Source organism: Squalius cephalus (genome assembly GCF_949319135.1).
Source record: "Squalius cephalus genome assembly, chromosome: 6".
Classification (NCBI taxonomy): Eukaryota; Metazoa; Chordata; class Actinopteri; order Cypriniformes; family Leuciscidae; genus Squalius; species Squalius cephalus.
This window is the reverse complement of record NC_137127.1, coordinates 40,827,438-40,833,437: the sequence shown is the minus strand read 5'-3', so window position 1 is coordinate 40,833,437 and position 6,000 is coordinate 40,827,438.

Sequence of the window (6,000 nt, the reverse complement as noted above, 5' to 3'; positions counted from 1 at the left end):
TTCCACAAGTCAAGGCTTGTGACATATGGTTACCCTTAAAAACATGGACTAGTGTTTGCTGGCTTTCACAAAAAAGTTTTTTTTTTCAGCCATTATTGTTTTTGTTTTGTTTTTAAATCATGTTTACATTAATGCATTTACAATGGAAGTATATGCAGCAGGAGATTGCATTGGCAAAGTTTGACAGCATAATTTCAAAGAGTTTTGTTGGAGGGGAGGACCAAAAAAAGCAAAAATGAAGGGATTGACTGATTTATTAATAACAAAAATTCAAGTCAAAAATAAGATATGCCAAGATATGTTCATGTATTATATTCATGTATAATTAATAACAGCTAAATTGTTTTGTAATAGGTTAGCATTTACGTGCATTGCATAAACACTGTAGTGATTTATAACGACGATAAACATTACAGACATTCACAGTAACATAACTTTAAAGAAATAAATTGTAAAAACGACTTGCATCTAAATAGAGATAGTAAAACTCAAAAGTAATGTAAATGGGTTATTTGTGTTGAAAAAAGCTGAATAGACATGCAGACGTTGGCAAAATAATGAAACCTTATTTTCTCAATCTGTGAGTGCAGTGATTTTCCTATCAGTTATGTATGGGATATAGTACTTCCTTCACAAATCAAATTTCTTGTTTGCTGAGGTCTTGATTGGCATCATTCAGTAAAGTCAAAGTATGATAAGACCACCTCTGCAGAAATGCATACAGTCAGACATGTTTGGTTACTGAAGTCGCCCATAAAAGACGATGCTATCATCCTAAGATGTCTATCCTGCCTATCCTTTGAAAGCTCCAGGCACATCCACACACCACACAAAAGCACAGTTTGTGATATTTTCATTTCATTGATTAACATGCAATAAGGTGTCCAAAACATCACATTCGCGTCACACTTAAGTATGTTCTTTTAAAGTATATTATTTCTGTAACAAGTACTCTTTTTAAAAGTATGCTAAAGTGTTTTGCTCAAGGGTAGGCCTGGAATCAGGAAAATATCCAAGCCAGATTCAAAATCAGATTGTCTGTGTGTAAAACACCTTTACTACTAAATCTTTACATGTATAGCTTGTGGAGATCCGAGGCTGACCATTTCAGCCAAACAAACGAACTGTGAAACAGATTCAGTTGTGAAAGTGTAAGTAAAGCCACAATCTCTGGAATATTTGTTATTATGTAACACTGGTTCTTTTAAACCTGGCTGAGAGGGTGATGTTGACCTTGCTATTGAACTTTCGATTGCTCAATCCCAACTCTGTATACATCTGAGGGTAAAAGGATGTTATGTTACTCAGTTTCTGTCAGGTACTTTTGCGCTTCCGTCCCCTTCTCCAAATCAGCGTCTCCTTTCTTTATCTCACTCTCTCTTTCTTTCTCATTTTAAGCCACTGCATTGTCTTATTGTCTCCTTCTTTGTGATTCTTCTTCTTTACTCTAGGAAGTCTGCGTTAGTTCCTGCAAAACAAACTCTTGCACGCAGACACACCTTATCAGCCCTTTTATCTCTTCAATCTATTTCCTGAGCTGAGGATGAGGGCTTCTATCCCTCGCTCTGTTTGCATTCAGTTGAGTGTGGTTATGAATGAGAAGAGCAGGCCTGAATCGGTCTTGTTTTGAACGCTTGAACTCCTCTACTCGTGGGTTGCTTACAAATGACCTGTTCTTCTCTGAGCTGTGACATAATTACTTACAGATTTCACTACATAGCACAACATATATTCACGGTGGAGGTCAAACCTGAGCTGAATAAAAGAGACTTTTGAAACATTTAATGGATTTGAGGTTTAGGAAGAGTGGGGAAGGGGGGGTGTATTCTCTCATTTTCACTCCATCGTTCTTTCTCTTATTTGATGGAATGTTAGTATGGAGGCAATGGAAACGCAAGTGCTTTATGACTGATAGGTCACATACTACGCCAACCACCGGACCGCTTACCGAAGTACAATTTCATGACTATGTTTCTAAACACAATTAAGAGTGTACTTTGTACTAATGCAAAAGTATTTCAAAGTATGTTTTAAATCAATTCATCGCGATTAATCACATCTAACGTGTTCATATAAGCGTGGTTCAAAAGTTTGTTCGTGTGTGTGTGTGTGCGTGTATATTTACATATAAATACACACACACACACACACACACACATATGTATGCATATACAATATATATATATATATATATATATATACTGTATATGCATACATGTTATAAACACAAACTTTTGTTAGATGTGATTTAAAGTGATTAATCGATTTGACAGCTCTAATTTAATGACATACAAGTTTCAATAGAAATGACAAAGTACATTTTAGCTTACCATAAATATTTGACAGTACACTGTAACCATATTTCAAAGACAATAGAAATAATTATGAAATTACATATAAATATTACTTAAGTGGGGCAAAAAAGCACTCTTAAATTCAACTAACTGCATTTTCTTATTATAAATTAAATGCAATTAAGTAATCAAAAATATTACATTCAGTTAGCACTTTAGTATATTATTTTAAAGTATATTATATACATTTTAAAAAGTATGCTTTTTCATATGGGTATTTTATTTTTTAAAGAAAACCATACAAGCTTCTAGCAAATTGCTGGCTCTCTAAAAATCAATGTAGCCTATATGTTTTCATTTTCAGTTAATTTAGTATGGTTTGTAACATGTATGTTTGGTTTATTATTATTAATAGTTTATTTTTATAAGCTTTTATTAAATAAGCCACTTAGCAGTGCAATCATTCTCTAGTGGCACCAGCAGGGGCTATGCTTGTCAAAACAAAGTATACGCTTTCAGTGTGAACGATTTCATATTGTTAAGTAGGGTTTTTTCCTTCTCCGTTTCGAATTTTGATAAATATCCCCTTCATTGTCTTCTATAACAATGCACAAAAGGCTGCATTTGATGTTCGCACTGAATGCCCTGCACCCCTGCCCACAGCGGCTAGTCTTTTGAGGCATGGGTTTCTTTTTCCAATGGTTTGGCAGGGCAGGCTGGATGCTTGCGCAGAGGAACAGAGAGGGGGTCTATGATGGGGTAAAAACTTGCAGCAGCCTTTGGGACAATTACAAGAGAAACAGCCGACGGCTCCTGTGTTTCATATCCCCCCCCCTCCGAACTCCTGTGGCTCTGTGTCTGTTGGCCTGCAGTGAATGCCTGCTTTGTGTTCTCACACCTCACGTAATGAACTGGGGTATTATGGACCTGGTCTGAGGTGTCTGCACTCACGATAAAGCACACAAGATGTCAATTAGCGCTCTGAGCCAACCTTTCATTCATCCTTTATTTATTTTATTTATTTTTGTTGGGCACAATTATTTCTGACATGGTGTTTCATTGGCGTGAATTGTGATGTAAAGCCATAAATTGCACATTGATTGGGCTGTTGACAGGGCCGGTCGCTCTGTCCTCGGGGAGCTGGGTTGTGTCACATTTCGTCTTTGGTTGTGGAATTGACGTGTTATTGTTCTGTCCAGTCTCAAAGTTTGGTAGATGTACTGTACCCTGCTTCCTAGTTAAAAACAAATTGATCTCACTCTTCCTATGGAAGAAACTTGGAAGTCAGGAGGAGTTAATATTTACTGGCACAGCATCACCATGAAATGAAAAGCTGGAGACCAATAAAATATATCTGTTTACTTATTATTAGAACATTATTTGTCCTTGCAAAACATGACCGCAGTTTTGTTGTATCTGAAGTATCTGAAGAACGGGGGAAAAAGCAGTATTATTAAAACTGTATATTTGTATAGGCCTAATTTACAAAGACTCGTGAGGTTTTAGAGTTGAAGATCCATGATCAAATAAATTTGCTGATTTAAAAAAAAAAAAAAATATTTTATGAACATGCATGTGTAAAATGTGCACTACAAAAATGTTAAAGTGCACAAGAAAAGTAAATGTTACAGATAAAAAAATAAAGGTTTCAAACATCCGTTTTCACACTGATGCCATTGAAAAACCATTTTGGGTTCTCCAAAGACCCTTTTAGCGAATGGTTATTTAGTGTAAAGAACAGTTTAATAACCTAAAGAACCTTTTATCCACTACAAAGAACCTTTAGCGCAATGGAAAGGTTCTGTGTATTTTAAAGGTTCTGAATGGAACCATTGATACCAGCAAAGAATTTTTCATTTCTAAGGAACAGAAACGTATGTTTTTAATAAATGCACCTGATTATTATCAATATTTTTTTAAGAATATTTTTTTCTTTGCTAAATTTTTTAATATTTTTGTAGTAACAATATCTGTACCAATTATTATGTCTTTTTTTTTAAACTACTGTATGGTCACGATGGTCACGAAATATGACAAAAGGAAATCTTTCAAATATTACTGTTAAAACCTTTTCAATTAGATGTCCTTGTCCTATAAAACTGTACCATCGTTTTTTTTTTTTTTTTTACTGGTCTCTTATAGTGAATTAACTATGTTTTTTACAGGACTGTTACGTCTCCATTACCTCCTTTATTTCACTCTGTCATATCACTCTGCTGTTTTCTCTCGGCCGTCTCTGTAATCTTATCTCTGCAGATAAACTGTCTCATCCTCTCTCCCGGTGGTGCTTGTCAAAAACGTGTCTGACTGCAGGCCTGCTCTCCCTCTGCTGACTGACAGCTCTCTGAAGGGATTAATGGGTCAAAGATGCTCATCAGAACTTGGTGATGCTGAATGTTATCAATGAGCAAAGCACTGTTTTGTGGACATGTTTGTACATTGATTTTCTTATCGTTCTCATTTTCTCTAGATCTCAGCCTCTAACTTAGTCTTATGTCATACAGTTGGTGGATGGACAGATGATGGACAGGGGAGATCCTATCTTCTAGTAAACCTCTATAACACAATGTTCCTTCTTGGTAGCAAACCCATTTCTTCACTTTGCTAACAAATGATGCATATATGATGATAATGAAATGGTTTAAAATGGATTTATTTCTTTATTTTTCTTTATTTTTTGGTCACACTATGTCCTGGCAGTCAAAATAAAATTTGTCTAAAAAATAAGCTTTTGACTCACATTTGTTAGTAAGTCAATTTAGAACATTTTAAAACATTTAGGCTTCATTCTGATGTTATGAAAATGTTATGTGTTTGACATGGTTGGTATAGATGCAGAGAATGTGTTTCATATGTTTATTTGGGTAGATTTTTGTACTATGTATGATTAAATATTTAGTATTGAATTAACATTTAAGTGAAAAGCATTTAAGTAGATGAATGAGAATTTAATAGGAGCCATTTGTATTAGTTTCTGTCATGTGGCAGTTAGTGAACATAAATGTCTTTCCATTGTTGTACAATTGTCTTTAGGCAAAAAAAATAATATTTAAAAACTAATAATAACTTTTACAGAAAGCATAAAGAAATACAAACATCAATTTAGCCAGTTGAGCCAGTTGCTATGTTTGACATGTTTGACATGTTCATGAAAAAACTGTATTAAATCTGTACATAATTTGTATATTATATAATTTATATGAAAAATTGTTAAAACTGTATTTGTATAATTTGTATATAATGACATTTTTATATAATTACAAAGCAACTTACAGCATAACTTAGTCAGATAGTCAAACTAACAATGGGTTTTCTCTGCACATTAGGCTGGGATAGAAGAAAGCATTCCAGATAGCAATATAGTGTCGGCCCAGATCCGGCCCACATCTGATACGCGCTGAATCCACATGTACCAGATGTGGCCCGGATCTGAGCCGACACTATGTTGCTGTCTGGGATTTTAACTTTGAACAAAATAATACACTTCTCTATAGCAGGCAAATATCTCTGAACTTTTCCAGCTGTCCGCAGAGCTCTCAAAAGATTAAAACCAGAACACCCCTGTCCAACAATGCCATGCTCTGCAGGGTGTCCCGAAGACCCTCAGTCGACCGTCAAGTTTTTTGGCTCGTAACTTGTGTCATGTTTCCAGATTGTACCTGGTAAAGAGGAGCGACTGTCAGCCTGGCACCAGGCAGCCTTATGT